Consider the following 19601-nt stretch of genomic DNA (forward strand, 5'->3'; position numbering starts at 1 on the left):
GAGCTATACTAAAGAGCAAAGACTTGTCCATGTGGTCTTGCCTTCCCCTGTGCCTTTGGGTCTCCAGGCTCGGCCCCAGCTCCGTGGAAACAACCCCTGAGAAAATATCTTCAAGATACGCTTTTCACAGTGTCTGGGAACCGGGGTTCGTAGGAGGAGAGAAAAGCACGCCTCCATCAGGAACGAAAAGGCAGCCAACCTGCCTGTGTTTTGAAGCGTCTATTTGGAATGAATGGGTTAGCTTCTCCTAAAGGAGGACTCCAGATCTGCTCAGAAGTCGGTAATTCCAGAGGCAGGGTACTGGTTCCTGACTGTCCTTTGCTAGCCTTGCAAAGATATTCCTAGATTCTAGAGTTATTTTCCATGAAGGAGCAGGCTTCGGGAATGTGTCAGACGGGACTGGCTCCTTATTGACCTCAGCTCAGCTATTGCCTTTCCATTCAAACTAGGACAAGGCCCTACTTTATGAAGGGTAAGGGTCTTCTTCTTTGCAAACTGCCAAGGGCTACAGCAATGAGACCTCTGTCAAGGTGAGGGAAGCCTAAGAGGATGTATTCTCAAGCAGGTGCTTTGCCACAAACCATCAGCACCCCAGGGAGAGAATCAAGCTCCCTGAGCACCAATGTTGGGAGTGTAGCTTCACACACAGAGTTGTCTCTATAGGAGCCAAGAATGTTCCTGAGAGATTAGGTTCACTAAACCTCTCCTACAGAGCATAGACCTGTCCATGTGGTTTTGCCTTCCCCTGTGAGTTGGGTCCCCGAGGTCCGCCCCAGCTCCGAGAAAACAGCCTCTGAGAAAAGATCTCCAGGAACCGCTTTTCGCCCAGGCTGGTAAAAGCTGTTCACAGGAAGTAAGGCAAGTGAGCCTCCTGCAGAGAAAAAGAAGCCTTACTGTCCCTGGAGGAGCAGGCTGCCAGAGTGTGTGAAAACTGACTGGTGCCATACTGGTCTTAGCTCCGCCATTGCTTGTTCCTCCGAACTGGGACTCAGGCCTACTTTGAGAAGGGTTTAGGTGCAGATTTCTACAAACTTCCAAGGGCTACTGCAATGAGAACTCTCTCAGAGGTAAGGGCGAGAATTGTATGGATTCTCAAGCTGTTTTCTGAACGACAGCATTAAACCTGCACAGAGAGAATCAGGCTCTCTGCCGCCATGTTGGGTACGCAGTTTCACACACAGAGGTGTCCGCATAGGAGCCAAGAACGTTCGTCAAAGACTGAGGTTCACTAGAGCTCTCTTAGAAAGCAAAGACTTGTTCATGTGGTTTTGCCTTCCCCTGTATGTGTGGGTCTCTGGGCACAACCCCAGCTCCGTGGAAAAAACCCCTGAGCAAAGATCTCCAAGAATCTGCTTTTCCCCCATGCTGGGAACCAGGGATCATAGGAGGCAGGAAAAGCAAGCCTCCTTCAGGCAAGAAGAGGCAGCCAACCGGCCTGTGTTTGGAAGCCTCTATTTGCAAGGAATGGGTTAGCTTCTCCAGAAGGAGACCTCCAGATCTGCTCAGAAGATAGAAATTCCAGAGGCAGGGTCGAGGTTCCTGACTGCCCTTTGCCAGCCTTGCAAAGACATTCCTAGATTCTAGCAATATTTTCCATGAAGGAGCAGGCATCGGGAATATGTCAGAGTTGACAGGTGCCTTACTGGCCTCAGCTCAGCTATTGCCTTTCCTTTCAAACTAGGATCAGGGCCTACTTGGTGAAGGGTAAGGGTCTGCTTCTTTCCAAAGTGCCAAGAGACACAGCAATGAGACCTCTGTCAAGGCGAGGGAAGCGTAAGCGGATGGATTCTCAAAAAGGTGCTTTGCCACAAAGCATCAGCACCCCACAGAGAGAATCAGGCTCCCTGTGCCCCTATGTTCGGTGTGTAGCTTTACACACAGAGGTGTCTCTGTACGAGCCAAGAATGTTCCTAAGAGATGAGACACACTAACGTCTCCTACAGAGCATAGACCTGTCCATGTGGTTTTTCCTTCCCCTGTGAGATGGGTCCCCGAGGTCCACCCCAGCTCTGGGGATAGAGCCCCTGAGAAAAGATCTCCAGGAACCGCTTTTTGCCCAGGCTGGGAAACGCAGTTCACAGGAGGCAAGGCAAGCGAGGCTCCAGCAGGGAAAAATAGGCCTTACTGTCCCTGGAGGAGCAGGCTGCCAGAGTGTGTGACACCTGACTGGTGCCTTACTGACCTCAGCTCCGCCATTGCATGGCCATCCAAACCAGGACCCAGGCCTACTTGAGAAGGGTTTGGGTGCGGATTTGTAAAAACTGCCAAGGGCTACTGCAATGAGAAGTCTCTCAGAGGTAAGGGAGAGCATTGTATGGATTCTCAAGCTGTTGTTTGAACGACAGCTTCAAAGCTGCAAAGAGAGAATCAGGCCCTGTGTGCCCCCTTGTTGGGTACGCAGCTCCACACACAGAGGTATCCCCGTAGAATCCAAGACTTTCCTCACATACTGAGGTTAACTAGAGTTCTCTTACAGAGCAAGACTTGTCCATGTGGTTTTGCCTTCCTCTGTGCATGTGGGTCTCCGGGCTCGGCTCCAACTCCGTTGAAATAGCCCCTGAAAAAAGATCTCCAAGAACCACTTTTCCCCCAGGCGGGAAGCGGAGTTCACAGGAAGCGGAACAAGCAAGCCTCCTTCGGGCAAGTAGAGGCAGCCAACTAGCCTGTGTTTGGAAGCCTCTCTTTGGAAGGAATGGTTAGCTTCTCCAAAAGAAGACCTCCAGATCTGCTCAGAAGACGGAAATTCCAGAGGCAGGGTCGAGGTTCCTGACTGTCCTTTGCCAGCCTTGCAAAGACATTTCTAGATTCTAGCGTTATTTTCCATGAAGGAGCAGGCTTCAGGAATATGTCAGACTTCACTGGCGCCTTACTGGCCTCAGCTCAGCTATCGCCTTTCCGTTCAAACTAGGACAAGGGCCTACTTGGTGAAGGGTAAGGCTCTGCTTCTTTCCAAACTGCCAAAGGCTACAGCAAAGAGACCTCTGTCAAAGAGAGGGAAGTGGAAGCGGATGGACTCTCAAACAGGTGCTTTGCCACAAAGCATCTGCACCCCACGGAGAGAATCAGGCTGCATTTGCCCCTATGTTGGGTGTGTAGCTTCAAACACAGAGGTGTCTCTATAGGAGCAAAGAATGTTCCTGGGAGATGAGGTTCACTAGAGCTCTGCTACAGAGCATAGACCTGTCCATATGGTTTTGCCTTCCCCTGTGAGTTGGGTTCCCGATGTTCGCCCCAGCTCCGAGGAAGAAATCCCTGAGAAAACACCTCCAGGAACTGCTTTTCGTCCAGACTGGGAAACGCAGTTCACAGGAGGCAAGGCAAGCGAGCCTCCTGCAGAGAAAAAGAGGCCTTACTGCCCCTTGGAGGAGCAGGCTGCAAGAGTGTGTGAGACCTGACTGGTGCCTTACTGGCCTCAGCTCCGCCATTGCATGTTCCTCCGAACTAGGACCCAGGCCTACTAGGAGAAGGGTTTGGGTGCGGATTTCTAAAAAACTGCCAAGGGCTACAGCAATGAGAACTCTCTCAGAGGTAAGGGAGAGCATTGTGTGGATTCTCAATTTGTTGTTTGAACGACAGCGTCAAAGCTGCACAGAGAGAATCAGGTCTCTGTGTCTCTATGTTGGCTATGCAGCTTCCCACACAGAGATGTCCCCGTTGGAGCCAAGAACATTCCCCATAGAGTGAGGTTCACTAGAGCACTCCTAGAGAGCAAAGACTTATCCATGCGGTTTTCCCTTCCCCTGTGTGTGTGGGTCTCTGGGATCAGCCCCTGCTCCGTGGAAACAGCCTCTGAGAAAAGATCTCCAAGAACCTCTTATCCCCCAGGCTGGGAAGCGGAGTTCGCAGGAGGTGGGATAAGCAAGCTTCCTTCGGCAAGAAGAGACAGCCAACCGGCCTGTGTTTGGAAGCCTATATTTGCAAGGAATGGGTTAGTTTCTCCTGACCGAGACCGCCAGATGTGCTGAGAAGATAGAAATTCCAGAGGCAGGGTCGAGGTTCCTGACTGCCCTTTGCCAGCCTTGCAAAGACATTCCCAGATTCTAACGTTATTTTCCATGAAGGAGCAGGCATCGGGAATATGTCAGACTTGACTGGCGCCTTACTGGCCTCAGCTCAGCTACTGCCTTTCCATTCAAACAAGGACAAGGGCCTACTTGGTGAAGGGTAAGGGTCAGCTTCTTTCCAAACTGCCAAGGACTACAGCAATGAGACCTCTGTCAAGGTGAGGGAAGCCTATGCGGATGGATTCTTAGCAGGTGCTTTGCCACAAAGCATCAGCACCCACGGAGAGAATCAGACTCCCTTTGCCACTATGTTGGGTGTGTAGCTTCATGCACAGAGGTGTCTCTGTAGAAGCCAAGAATGTTCCTGAGAGATGAGGTTCACTAGAGCTCTCCTACAGAGCATAGACCTGTCCATGTGGTTTTGTCTTCCCCTGTGAGTTGGGCCCCCGAGGTCCGACCCAGCTCCAGGGAAACAGCCCCTGAGAAAAAATCTCCAGGAACAGCTTTGCGCCCAGGCTGGGAAATGCAGTTCACAGGAGGCAAGGCAAGCGAGCCTCCTGCAGGGAAAAAGAGGCCTTACTGCTCCTGGACGATCAGGCTGCAAGAGTGGGTGAGACCTCACTTGTGCCTTACTGGCCTCAGCTCCGCCATTGCCTGTTGTTCCGAGCTAGGACCCAGGCCTACTTGGAGAAGGGTTAGGGTGCGGATTTCTACAAACTGTCAAGGACGACAGCAATGAGAATTCTCTTGGCAGTAAGGGAGAGCATTGTATGGATTCTCAAGCTGTTGTTTGAATGACAGCTTCAAAGCTACACAGAGAGAATCAGGCTCTCTGTTCCCCTATTTTGGCTGTGTAGCTTCACACACAGAATTTGACTCTGTTGGAGCCAGAAATATTCCTGAAAGACTTAGGCTCACCAAAGCTGTCCTCCAGAGCAAAGACATTGGATGTGGTTTTGCCTTCCCTTGCCAGTATGGGTCCCCTAGCTTGGCCCCAGCTCCGGGGATACAGCCTCTGAAAAAAATCTTCCAAGAAGCGATTTTCCTCCAGGCTGTTAAGCGGAATTCGCAGTTTGCAAGTTAAGGAAGCCTGCTTCGTGGAAGAGCAAGCAGCCAACTGGCCCTGTGTTAGCAAGCCTGTATTTGAAAGGAATGGGTTAGCTTCTACAGCGGGAGAACCTCAGATCTGCTCAGGGGACTGAAATACTAGAGTCAGGGTCGAGGTTCTCCCTTGTCCTTTGCGCACCTTGCAAAGACATTCCTAGCTTCTAGCGTTAGTGTCCCTGTAGTAGCAGGCTGCAGGAGCGTGTGATAAATGACTGCCGCGTTCCTGTCCTCAGCTCCGCTATTGACTTTCTATTCGAACTAGAACCCAGGCCTACTTTGAGAGTGGTTAGGGTCCAGTGTTTCCAAACTGCCAAGGGCTACAGCAATGCGAGCTCTGTCAGAGGTAAGAAAAGAGCAATTGGTTGGATTCTTCAGCTGCTGCGTGGCTGCACAGCTTCCGCGCCGCATGGAGAGCATGAGGCTCCTTGTGGCCCTATTTTGGGTACGCAGCAACATGCACACAGAGTGTCTGTGTTCACTTATGTACAGGCTTATGTACACTAGAGCTCTCCTACAGAGCAAAGACCACTCAGTGGGCTCCAAGAGATACCTGTCGCGACTCGAGAAGAGAGTGGAGTCCTTTGATTCCCCTCGAGATGAGGCCTGACTCCCCGGGTGAGTATGGAATGCAACCCCAAATCCCTGTCGCCTATGGAGAGGAACATTAAGTCCTGGATACAAGCCTAGATGAGGTCTAGTTTGCCCTTCAGTGAATGGAGCCCAATCCCCAGCTCTCCCTGGCAACTCAAATGGAAGATTGGACTTCCTGGGCCAACACAAGAGGAAGCCTGAATTCCCCGTCGTAACTCGAGAATCCCACCACAACTCGAGAAAAACCACGTGCTTCCCTCGTCATCGCAAGATGAGGCCCTTTGTCCGCTACAGCATCTCAAGAGAAGTCCCACGTTCCATCCTGAAGTGCGAAACGGTACTTGGCACCCTTGATGCGACCCCAAAAGTTCCGCGACATACCAGACTCACTCAAAGGGAACACCGATGTTCCCGGCACCACTTCATCTGAGCCCCTTCTCCTCTCCTGATTGCGACAGGAGGGTCGACTCCCCTTCTCTGTCTGCAAGGGGTTCCCGACCTTCCGGGCGCACCTCAGGATGAGGCCGGTCTCATGAGGAAGTTCGAGACGTAGCCTCGTGGGTGGTGCCACATGCCGAAAGACCCCAATTTCACGGTCCACTCTTGAAAAGAACCCGATGCCAGCACACCTCTCTGAAGGAAAACCTGTGGATGAAGGCACAAGACGAAGGGGCACTGACACCCGCGTGCATCATCCAGAAAAACCCGCAGGTCCCACAGACATTTCGACAAGTGGCCTGTCACCCTGTAAACAACTCAAAAGGCAAACGAAGGTCCATTCCTCAACAGAAGACTAGGTGTGACTCTCTTGTACCTACTCTGCAGGGACCATGGGATCCGAGTCAGAAACGGAGAGGAAGCCTGAGGTTCCTGCGTCCACTCGAGATGAGGCCCTCTTCCATTGCACCACACCCAGTGGAGTCCCGAGAGGCCCCTACCAACTCCACAGCATCCCTGAGTTCTCAGAGGCACAATGAGAAGCTCCCTGAGGTCACAGGCACAAGTTGAGGGAACCCTGGGTTTTCTGCCGCAATTCGAGAAAGACCTCGAGAGTGCTTCAAAATGTCTTGAGTCACGATTCCCCTACCATGACTCGAGAGCCATGACACGCTCCCCCTCGCCACGCGCATGGAGACCTGACTAACCTGGCACTGCACTAGAGGCTCCCTGAGATCCTCATCGTACCTCGTGAGGAAACCCACACTGGCGCGGCAGCTCAAGGAAACACATGAGACACCCTGGTCATCGCGAGCTGAGGGCCTTCTTTTCCTGCATGGCCTGGAGAGCAATCCCGGGTCCTCTCTCCAAACGGAAGAGGAGGCTGGACTCCCTTGAGGCCTCTCAGGGGGCTCCAAGAGATCCGCGTCGCGACTCGAGAGGAGAGCGGAGTCCTTGGCTTCCCCTCGAGACGAGGCCTGATTCCCCGGGGGAGCCTGGAATGCAACCCCGAGATCCCTGCCTTCCCTGGAGAGGAATATTAGGTCCCGGACACACGCCTAGGTGAGGTCTCTTCGGCCCTGCAGTGACTCGAGCACAAACCCCAGCTTTCCCTCACAACTCGAGGGGAAGATTGGGCTTCCCAGGCCCAACCCAAGAGGAAGCCTGAGATCCCAGTCGTAGCTCGAGAATCCCGCCGCATCTCGAGAAACACCACGTGGTTCCCACCTCTTGGCAAGATGAGGCCCTTGCCCGCGACGGCGTCTCAAGGGAAGTCCCCTGTACCGCCTTGAAGGGCGAAATGGTCCCTGACAGCCTTCCTGCGACCCACAAAAGTTCCCCGACACGCCGGGTTCCCTCGAGGGGAACACCGAGTATCCCGGCACGGCTTCATCGGAGCCCCTTCTCTCCTCCTGATCGCGACAGGAGAGTCGATTCCCCTGCGTGGTCTGGAAGGGGTTCCCGGCCTTCCCGGCGCACCTCAGGATGAGGCCGGCCTCACGAGGAAATTCGAGACGAGCCACGTGGGTGGTGCCACATGCCAAACGCCCCCGATTCCCGGGTCCGCTCTTGAGAAGGACCCGAGGCCCGGACCCCTCTTGGAAGGCAACACTGTGGGTGAAGGCACAGCACGAAGGGGCACTGCCACCCCTGTGCATCGTCCGCAAAGACCCGCGGGTTCCACACACAGCTGGACGAGGGGCCTGAGACCCCCTGAGCAACTCGAGAGGCCAGCGGGGTTCCCTTCCTCAGACAAGACGAGGCCTGACTCTCCTGTCCCAACTCTGCAGGGACCCTGTGGTCGGAGTCCGAAACGGAGAGGAAGCCTGAGGTTCCTGCCTCCCCTCGAGGTGAGGCCCTCTTCTGTTGAGCCAGGCCCAGCAGAGTCCCGAGGGGCCCCGCCACCTCCACAGGATCCCTCGCCTCTCAGAGGCACCCTGGGAAGTTCCCTAAGGTCCCCGGCAGAAGGCGAGGGTAACGAGGGTTTCCCGCCGCCCCCCGAGAAAGACCTCGAGAGTCCTTCTTCAACGCGTCTCATGGCCCTAGTCCCCTCCCGTGACTCGAGAGCCAGGACGCGCTCGCCCTCGCCACGCGCATGGAGACCTGACTTCCCTGGCGCCGCACGAGAGGCTCCCTGAGATCCTCGTCGTGCCTCGCGAGAAAACCCCCACGGGCGCCGCAGCTCGAAGAAACCCCTGAGACGGCCCTGTCCTCGCGAGCTGAGGGCCTTCTGTTGCTGCATGGCCTGGAGAGCAATCTCGGGTCCTCTCTCCAAACGGAAGAGGAGGCTGGACTCCCTTGAGGCCGCTCAGGGGGCTCCAAGAGACGCGCGTCGCGACTCGAGAGGAGAGCGGAGTCCTTGGCTCCCCCTCGAGACGAGGCCTGACTCCCCGGGGGAGCCTGGAATGCAACCCCGAGATCCCTGCCTTCCCTGGAGAGGAATATTAGGTCCCGGACACACGCCTAGGTGAGGTCTCTTCGGCCCTGCAGTGACCCGAGCGCAACCCCCAGCTTTCCCTCGCAACTCGAGGGGAAGATTGGGCTTCCCAGGGCCAACCCAAGAGGGAGCCTGAGATCCCCAATCTAACTTGAGAATCCCGCCGCAACTCGAGAAAAACCATGTGGTTCCCACCTCTTGGCAAGATGAGGCCCTTGCCCGCGACGGCGTCTCAAGGGAAGTCCCCTGTTCCGCCCTGAAGGGCAAAACGGTCCCTGACAGCCTTCCTGCGACCCCCAAAATTTCCCCGACACGCCGGGTTCCCTCGAGGGGAACACCGAGGGTCCCGGCACCGCTTCATCTGAGCCCCTTCTCCCCTCCTGATCGCGACAGGAGAGTCGATTCCCCTGTGTGGTCCGGAGGGGTTCCCGACCTTCCTGGCGCACCTGAGGATGAGGCCGGTCTCACGAGGAAATTCGAGACGAGCCACGTGGGTGGGGCTACATGCCGAACGCCCCCAAATCCCCGGTCCGCTCTTGAGAAGGACCCGAGTCCCGGACCATCTTCGAAGGCAACCCTGTGGGTGAAGGCACAACACGAAGGGGCACTGCCACCCCCGTGCATCGTCCGCAAAGACCCGCGGGTTCCACACACAGCTCGACGAGGGGCCTGAGACCCCCTGAGCAACTCGAGAGGCCAGCGGGGTTCCCTTCCTCAGACAAGACGAGGCCTGACTCTCCTGTCCCAACTCTGCAGGGACCCTGCGGTCGGAGTCCGAAACGGAGAGGAAGCCTGAGGTTCCTGCCTCCCCTCGAGGTGAGGCCCTCTTCCGTTGCGCCAGACCCAGCGGAGTGCCGAGGGGCCCCGCCACCTCCACAGGATCCCTCGCCTCTCAGAGGCACCCTGGGAAGTTCCCTAAGGTCCCCGGCAGAAGGCGAGGGAAACGAGGGTTTCCCGCCGCCCCTCGAGAAAGACCTCGAGAGTCCTTCTTCAACACGTCTCGAGTCCCTAGTCCCCTCCCGTGACTCGAGAGCCATGAGGCGCTCGCCCTCGCCACGCGCATGGAGACCTGACTTCCCTGGCGCCGCACGAGAGGCTCCCTGAGATCCTCGTCGTGCCTCGGGAGAAAACCCCTACGGGCGCCGCAGCTCGAGGAAACCCCTGAGACGCCCCCGTCCTCGCGAGCTGAGGGCCTTCTTTTCCTGCATGGCCTGGAGAGCAATCCCGTGTCCTCTCTCCAAACGGAAGAGGAGGCTGGACTCCCTTGAGGCTGCTCAGAGGGTTCCAAGAGACCCGCGTCGCGTCTCGAGAGGAGAGCGGAGTCCTTGGCTTCCTCTCGAGACGAGGCCTGACTCCCCGGGGGAGCCTGGAATGCAACCCCGAGATCCCTGCCTTCCCTGGAGAGGAATATTAGGTCCCGGACACACGCCTAGGTGAGGTCTCTTTGGCCCTGCAGTGACTCGAGCGCAACCCCCAGCTTTCCCTCGCAATTCAAGGGGAAGATTGGGCTTCCCAGGGCCAACCCAAGAGGAAGCCTGAGATCCCCGTCGTAACTCGAGAATCCCGCCGCAACTCGAGGAAAACCACGTGGTTCCCACCTCTTGGCAAGATGTGGCCCTTGCCCGCGACGGCGTCTCAAGGGAAGTCCCCTGTTCCGCCCTGAAGGGCGAAACGGTCCCTGACAGCCTTCCTGCGACCCTCAAAAGTTCCCCGACACGCCGGGTTCCCTCGAGGGGAACACCGAGGGTCCCGGCACCACTTCATCTTAGCCCCTTCTCCCCTCCTGATCGCGACAGGAGAGTCGATTCCTCTGCGTGGTCCGGAAGGGGTTCCCAGCCTTCCCGGCGCACCTTAGGATGAGGCCGGTCTCACGAGGAAATTCGAGACGAGCCACGTGGGTGGTGCCACATGCCGAACGCCCCCGATTCCCCGGTCCGCTCTTAATAAGAACACGATGCCCGTGCACCTCTTCGAAAGCAAACCTGTGGATGAATGCACAACACGAAGGAGTACTGACATCCCCATGCATAGTACGGAAAAACACGCAGATTCCAAACACAGATCGACAAGTGTCCTGTCATCCCTTGAAGAACTAGAGTGGCATGCGGAGTTCCGTTCCTCCAAACAAGAGAAGGCCTGACTCTCCTTTCCCAACTCTGCAGGGACCGTGCGATCGGAGTCAGAAATGTAGATGAAACCTGACGTTCCTGCATCAACTCGAAATGAGGCCCTCTTCCATTGCGCCATACCCAGTGGAGTCCCGAGAGGCCCCTCCCAACTCCACAGTATCCCTGACTTCTCAGAGGCACCCTCAGAAGCTCTCTGCGGTCACTGGCACAAGTCGAGTGAACCCAGGGTTTCCTGCTGCATTCTGAGAAAGACCTTGAGAGTCCTTCTTTACCGCGTCTTGAGGCCCGATACCCTACCATGACTGGAGAGCAATGACGCATTCCCCTCGCCACGCCCATTGAAACCTAACTTCCCTGGCGCCACACGAGAGGCTCCCTGCGCTCCCCGTCCTACCTCATGAAAACCCCACACTGGCACCTCCGCTCGAGAAAACACATGAGACGCCCCCGTCATCGTAAGATGAGGGCCTTCTTTTCCTACATGACCTAGAGAGCAATCCCGAGTCCACTCTCCAAACTCCACTGGAGGCCTGTCTCCCTTTAGGCCACTCAGTAGCCTCCAAGAGATACACGTCGCTACTCTAGAGGAGAGCGGAGTCCGTTGCTTCCCCTCGAGCTGAGGCCTGACTACTTGGATGAGTCTGGAATGGGATCCCGAGATCCGTGTCGCCCCTGTAGAGGAAAACTAAGTCCTGGACACAAGCCTAAATGAGGTCTTTTTTGTCCTGCATTGACTCAAGTGCAATCCCCAGCTCTCCCTCGCAACTCGAATGGAAGATTGGACTTCCCTGGGCCAACACAAGAGGAAACCTGTATTCCCCGTTGTAACTCAAGAATTCTGCCGCAACTCGAGAAAAAACACGTGGGTCCCCCATCAGCGCTAGATGAGGCCCTTGCCCACTACAGCGTCTCAAGAGAAGACCCAGGTTCCATCTTGAAGTGCGAAACGGTATTTGGCACCCTTGATGCAACCCGAAAAGTTACCCGACTTACCAGTTTCACTCAAGGGGAGCACCGAGGTTCCCGGCACTACTTCATCTGAGCCCTTTCTCTCCTCCTGATCCCGAAAGGAGGGTCGATTCCCCTGCTTTGTCTGGAAAGGGTTCCCGGACTTTCCTGCGCGCCTCAGGATGAGGCCGATCTCACGAGGAAATTCGAGATGTAGCCTCGTGGGTGGTGCAACATGCTGAAAGACCCCAATTTCCCGGTCCGCACTTGAGGAGAACCCGATGCCCGGACACCTCTTCGAAGGCAACCCTGTGGATGAAGGCACAACAGGAAGGAGCACTGACACCCCCGTGCATCTCCGAAAAACCCGCAGGTTCCACACACATCACGAAAAGTGGTGTCATCATTGAACAACTTGAGATGTAAGCGGAGTTCCATTCCTCCGCAGAACACGAGACCTGACACTCCTGAGCAAACTCAGCAGGGACCCTGCAATCTGAGTCAGATCCGGCTCCAGGAAGTCAGGAGAAGAACCCTGAGGTTCCTGCCTCAACTCGAGATGAGGCTCTCTTCCACTGCACCAAACCCAGAGGAGTCCCGAGAGGCCTCTCCCAAATCCACAGTATCCCTGATTTCTCAGAGGCACCCTGAGAAGCTCCCTGAGGTCACCGGCACAAGTCAAGGGAACCCAGGGTTTCCTGCCGCAACCCTAGAAAGACATCGAGAGTCCTTTTTCAACCCGTCATGAGGCCCGATTCCCCTACCCTGACTGGAGAGCAATGACGCGCTCCCCCTTGCCCCGCCCATGGAGACCTGACTTCCCTGTTGCCACACGAGAGGCTACCTGAACTCCCCGTCGTACCTCGTGAGAAACCCCACACTGGCGCCACAGCTCGAGAAAACCCACGAGAAGCCCCCGTCATCTCAAGATGTGGGCCTTCTTTTCCTGCATGGCCTGGAGAGCAATCCCGAGTCCTCTCTCCAAACTGAAGAGGAGGGTTGACTCCCTTTAGACCACTCAGTGTGCTCCAAGAGATATGCGTCGCAACTCGAGAGGAGAGCCGAGTCCTTTGCTTCCCCTCGAGACGAGGCCTAACTGCCCGGGTGAGTCTGTAATGCAAACCCGAGATCCCTGTCGCCCTTGGAGAGGATCATTGGGTCCTGAACACAAGGCTAGCTGAGGTCGCTTTTGCCCTGCAGTAACTCGAGAGCACTCCCCAGCTTTCCCTCGCAACCCGAATGGAAGATGGACCTCCCTGGGCCAACACAAGAGGAAGACTGAATTCCCAGTAGTAATTCGAGAATTCCGCCTCAACTCGAGAAAAACCACGTGATTCCCCCGTCATTGCAAGATGAGGCCCTTGCCTGCTCCAGCGTCTCAAGAGTAGTCCCACGTTCCATCTTGAAGTTTAAAACGATAATTGGCAACCTTTATGTTACAACAAAAGTTCCCCGACACCCTGGTCTCACTCGAGGGGAACACCAAGGTTCGGTGCACCGCTTGTTCTGAGCCCCTTATCCCCTCCTGATCACGACGGGAGGGTCGATTACCCTGCTTTGTCTGGAAGGGGTTCCGGACCTTCCCGGCGCACCTCAGGATGAGGCCGGTCTCACGAGGAAATTCGAGACGTAGCCTTGTGGTTGGTGCCACACGCCGAAAGACCCCAATTTCCGTGTCTGCTCTTGATAAGAACCCAATGCTAGGACACCTCTTCGTAGGCAATCCTGTGAACGAAGGCACAAAACGAAGGGGTCTGACACCCTCGTGCATCGTTGGAAAAGCCCGCAAGTTCCACATACAGATCGACAAGTGGCCTGTCACCCCATGAACAACTCGAGAGGCAAGAGGAGTTCAATTCCTCCACACAAGACGAGGCCTGACTCTCCTGTCCCAACTCTGCATGGACACTGAGATCCGATTCAGAAATGGCGAGGAACACTGAGGTTCCTGCCTCAACTCGAGATAAGGCCCTCTTCTACTGCACCAAACCCAGTGGAGTTCGGAGCGGCCCCTCCCAACTGCACAGTATCCCTGACTTCTCAGAGGCACCCTGAGAAGCTCCCTGAGGTCACGGGCATAAGTCGAGGGAACCCAGGGTTTCCTGCCATAACCTGAGAAAACCTCGAGAGTCCTTCTTCACGCGTCTTGATGCCCGATTCCCCTACCATGACTGGAGAAAAATGACGCGCTCCCCCTCACCACGCGCATGAAGATCTGACTTCCCCGGCACCACATGAGAGGCTCCCTGAGCTCCCCATCGTACCTCGTGAGAAACCCCACACTGGCGCCGCAGCTCGAGAAAACCCACGAGACGCCCCTGTCATGGTGAAATGAGGGCCTTCTTTCCTGCATGACCTGAAGAGCAATCCCGAATCCTCTCTCCAAACTCCAAAGGAGGCTTGACTCCCTTTAGGTCACTCAGTGGGCTCCAAGAGATACTCGTCGATACTCAGGAGGAGAGCGGTGTCCTTTGATTCCCCTCGAGATGAGGCCTGACTACGAGGGTGAGTCTGGAATGCAACCCTGGATCCCTGTCGCCCCTGGAGAGGAACCTTAGGTCCTGGACAAAAGCCTAGAGGAGGTCTCTTTGGCCTTGCAGTGACTCCAGCGCAACCCCTAGCTTTCCCTTGCAACTCGAACAGAAGATTGGCCTTTCTGGGCCAACACAAGAGGAAGCCTGAATTTCCAGTCGTAATGCGAGAAACCCGCCGCAAATCGAGAAAAATCATGTGGTTCCCCGTATTGCAAGATGAGGCCCTTGCCCCCTACAGCATCTCAAGAGAAGTCTCACATTCCGTCTTGAAGTGCAAAACAGTACTTGGCACCCTTGATGCGACCCCAAAAGTTCCCCTATATACCGATCTCACTAGAGGGGACACTGAAGTTCCCGGCACCACTTCATCTGAGGCCTTTCTCCTCTCCTGATCACGACAGGAGGGTCGATTCCCATGCTTTGTCTGCAAGGGGTTCCCGACGTTCCCCGTGAACCTCCGGATGAGGCCGGTCTCATGAGGAAATTCGAAAAGTAGCCTCATGGTTGGTGCCACATGCTGAAAGATCCCGAATTCCCGGTCCACTCTAGATAAGAACCTGACGCCCGGACATCTCTTCGAAGGCAACCCTGTGGATGAAGGCACAACACGAAGGGACACTGACATCCCCATGCATCGTCTGGAAAAACCCGCCGATTCCACTCACAGCTCCAAATGTGGACTGTCACCCCGTGAACAACTCGAGAGGCAAGTGAAGTTGCATTCCTTCACACAAGACGAGGCCTTACTCTCCTGGCCCAACTCTTCAGGGACCCTGCGATCGGAGTCAGAAATGGAGAGGAACCCTGAGGTTCCTGCCTCAACTAGAGAAGAGGCCCTCTTCCATTGAACCAAACTCAGTGGTGTCCCGAGAGGCCCCTCCCAACACCACAGTATCCCTGAATTCTCAGAGGCTCCCTGAGAAGCTACCTGAGGTCACTGGCACAAGTCGAGGGAACCCAGAGTTTCCTGAAGTAACCCGAGAAAGACTTGGAGAGTCCTTTTTCAACGTCTCTTGATGCCCGATTCCCCTACCATGTCTCCAGAGCAAGGACGCGCTCCCCTCGCCACAAGCAGGAAAACTGACTTCCCTAGTACCACACAAGAGGCTCCCTGAGTACCCCATCGTACCTCGTGAGAAAACCCACAGTGGCGCCGCAGTTCGAGAAAAACCACAAGATGCCCCCATCAAGGAGAGATGCGGGCCTTCTTTTCCTGCCTGACCTGGAGAGCAATCCCTGGTCCTCTCTCCAAACTTCACAGGAGGATTGACTCCCTTTAGGCCACTCAGTTGGGTCCAAGAAATACCCGGTGCGACTCGAGAGGAGAGCGGAGTCCTTTGCTTCCCTGGAGACGAGGCCTGACTCCCCAGGTGAGTTTGGAATGCAACCCCGAGATCCCTGTCGCCCCTGGAGTGGAACATTATGTCCTAGACACAAGCCTAGATGAGGTCTATTTTGCCCTACAGTGACTCGAGAGCAACCTCCATCTCTCCCTCACAATTTGAATGGAAGATTGGTCTTCCCAAGGTCAACACAAGAGGAAGTCTGAATTTCCCATCGTAATTCGAGAATTCAGCCTCAAGTCTTAAAAACCATGTGGTTTCCCCTTCATCGCAATATGAGGCCCTTGCCAGCTAGAGTCTCAAGAGAAGTCCCACGTTCCATCTTAAAGTTCGAAATGCTACTTGGCACCCTTGATGCGACCCAAAAGTTCCCCAACATACCGGTCTCACTCCAGGGGAACACCGAAGTTCCCGGAGTCTCCAGGGAAGTCCCATGTTCCGTCCTTAAGTGCGAAACGGTAATTGACACCCTGGATGCGACCGCAAAAGTTCGCCGACACGCTGGGTTCCCTCGAGGGGAACACCGAGGGTCCCGGCACCACTTCATCTGAGCCCCTTCTCCCCTCCTTATCGCGACAGGAGTGTCGATTCCCCTGCTTTCTCTGGAAGGGGTTCCCGGCCTTCCTGGTGCACCTCAGGATGAGGCAGGTCTCAGGAGGGAATTCGAGACTAGCCATGTGTGAGGTGCCACATGCCGAGCAACCCCGATTTTCCGGTCCGCTCTTGATAAGAACCCGTTGCCCGGACACCTCTTCGAAGGAAACCCTGTGAGTGAAGGCACAACACGAAGGGGCACTGACACCCCCGTGCATCATCCGGAAAAACCCGCAGGGTCTACTCACAGCTCGACAAGGGGCCTGAGACTCCCGGAACAACTCGAGAGGCAACCAGAATTCCATTCCTCAGACAAGACGAGGCATGACTCTCCTGTCCCAACACTGCAGGGACCGTGCAGTCGGAGTCAGAATCGGAGAGGAAGCCTGAGGTTCCTGCCTCCCCTCGAGATGAGGCCCTCTTCCATTGCGACGAACCCAGCAGAGTCCCGAGAGGCCCCGCCAACTCCGCAGCATCCCTCACCTCTCAGAGGCACGGTGGGAAGTTCCCTATAGTCCCCTGCAGAAGTCGAGGGAAACGAGGGATTCCCGCCGCCACCCGAGAAAGACCTCGAGAGTCCTTCTTCAACGCGTCTTGAGGCCCTAGTCGCATCCCATGACTCGAGAGTGATGACCAGCTCCCCCTCGCCATGCGCATGGAGACATGAGTTCCCTGGCGCCGCACGAGAGGCTCCCTGAGGTCCTCGTCATGCCTCGTGAGAAAACCCCCATGGGCGCTGCAGCCTGAGGAAACCCATGAGACGCCCCCGTCCTCGCGAGCTGAGGGCCTTCTTTTCCTGCCTGGCCTGGAGAGCAATCCCGAGTCCTCTCTCCAAACTGAAGAGGAGGCTCGACACCCTTGAGTCCACTCATTGGGCTCCAAGAGATCCGTGTCACGACTTGAGAGGAAAGCGGAGTCCTCTGCTTCTCCTCGAGGCGAGGCCTGACTCCCCGGGGGAGTCTGGAATGCAAACCCGAGATCCCTGTCTTCCCTTGAGAGGAATATTAGGTCCTGGACACACGCCTCGATGAGGTCTCTTTGGCCCTGTAGTGACTCGAGCAGAACCCCCAGCTTTCCCTCGCAACTCCAGGGGAAGATTGGGCTTCCCAGGGCCAACCCAAGAGGAAGCCTGAAATCCCCGTCGTTTTCGAGAATCCAGACGCAACTCGAGAAAAACGACGTGGTTCCAACGTCTTCACAGGATGAGGCCCTTGCCCGCTACAGCGTCTCCAGGGAAGTCCCATGTTCCGTCCTGAAGTCGGAAACGGTACTTGGCTCCCTTGATGCGACCCCTAAAGTTCCCTGAAACGCCGGGTTCCCTCGAGTGGAACACCTAGAGTCCCGGCCCCACTTCATCTGAGCCCCATCTCCCCTCCTGATCGCGACAGGAGAGTGGATTCCCGTGCTTTGTGTGGAAAGTGTTCCCGGCCTTCCCGGCGCACCTCAGGATGATGCTGGTCTCACGAGGAAATTCGAGATGAGCCACGTGTGTGGTGCCACATGCCGAACGACCCCGATTTCCTGGTCCGCTCTTGAAATGAACCCGATACCCGGACACCTCTTTGAAGGCAACCCTGTGGGGGAAGACACAAAATGAAGGGGCAATGACACCCCCGTGCATCTTCTGGAAACACCCGCAGGTTCCACACACAGCTCGACAAGGGGCCTGAGACCCACTGAACGACTCGAGAGGCAAGCAGAGTTCCATTACTCAGACAAGACGAGGCCTGACTCTCCTGTCCCAACCCTGCAGGGACCCTGCGGTCGGAGTCAGAAATGGAGAGGAAGCTGAGGATCCTGCCTCCAATCGAGATGAGGCCCTCTTTCATTTCGTCAAACCTAGTGGAGTCCCGAGAGGCCCCTCTAACTCCTCAGTATCCCTCACCTCTCAGAGGCACCTGGGAAGTTCACTAAGGTCCCCGGTAGAGGCCGAGGGAAACGAGTGTTTCCCACCCCAACCCAAGAAAGACCTCGAGAGTCCTTCTTAAATGCGTCTTGAGGCCCTAGTCCCTCCCATGACTCCAGAGCAATGACGCGATCTGCCTGGCCACACGCATGGAGGCCTGACTTCTCTGGCACTGCAGGAGAGGCTCCCTGATCTCCCCATCATATCTCGTGAGAAACCCCACACTGGCGCCGCAGCTCGAGAAAACCCATGAGACACTCCCGTCATCACGAGAGGAGGGCCATCTTTAACTGCATGGCATGCAGATCAAGCGTGAACCTTCTGTCCAAGCTACACAGGACGCTTGACTCCCTTTAGGCCACTCATTGGGCTCCAAGAGTTACATGTCGCGACTCGAGAGGATAGTGGAGTCCTTTGCTTCCACTCGAGACGAGGCGTGACCCACCGGGTGAGACTGGAATGCGACCCCGATATCCCTGTTGCCCCTGGAGAGCAATACTACGTCCTGGACCCAAGCCTAGATGAGGACTCTTTGCCCTGAAGTGACTCGAGAGCAACCCACAGCTCTCTCTGACAAGTTGAATGGAAGATTGGACTTCCTGGGCCAACACAAGAGGAAGCCTGAATTCCCCGTCGTAACTCGAGAATCCCGCCACATCTCGAGAAAAACCACGTGTTTCGCTCGTCATCGCAATATGAGGCCCTTGCCCGCTAGAGCATCTACAGAGAATTCCCACGTTCCGTCTTGAAGTGTGAAACTGTACTTGGCACCCTTGATGCGACCTCAAAAGTGCCGTGACATACCGGTCTCACTCGAGGGGACCACCGAAGTTCCTGGCACCACTTCATCTGAGCCCATTCTCCCCTTCTGATCGCGACCGGTAGGTCGATTCCCCTGCTTTGTCTGCAAGGGGTTCCCTACCTTCCCGGCGAACCTCAGGATGAGGCCGGTCTCCTGAGGAAATTCGAGATGTAGCCTCGTGGGTGGTACCACATGCTGAAAGACCCCAATTTTCTGGTACGCTCTTGAAAAGAACCCGATGCCCGGACACCTCTTTGAAGGCAACCCTGTGGATGAAGGCACAACACGAAGGGGCACTGACACCCCTCTGCATCATCCGGAAAAACCCACAGGTTCCACACACAGCTCAACAAGAGGCCTGTCACTCCATGAACAACTCACAAGGAAAGCGGAGATCCATTCCTCCACAGAAGACGAGGCGTGACTCTCTTGTCCATACTCTGCAAGTACTCTGCGACCCGAGTCAGAAATGGAGAGGACCCCTGAGGTTCCTGCCTGCATACGACATGAGGCCCTCTTCAATTACACCAAACCCAGATGAGTAACGAAAGGCCCCTCCCAAATCCACAGTGTCCCTGACTTCTCAGAGGCACCCTGAGAAGTTGCCTGAGGTCACCGACACAATTCGAGGGAACCCAGGGTTCCCTGCCGCAACCCGAGAAAGACCTTGAGAGTCCTTCTTCAATGCGTCTTGAGGCCCGATTCGCCTACTATGACTCGAGAGCAATCACGCACTCCCCTTCACCACACGCACGGAGACCTGACGTC

The sequence above is a fragment of the Bubalus kerabau genome, chromosome 8 (assembly GCF_029407905.1).
Source record: "Bubalus kerabau isolate K-KA32 ecotype Philippines breed swamp buffalo chromosome 8, PCC_UOA_SB_1v2, whole genome shotgun sequence".
In the NCBI taxonomy this organism is placed as follows: Eukaryota; Metazoa; Chordata; class Mammalia; order Artiodactyla; family Bovidae; genus Bubalus; species Bubalus kerabau.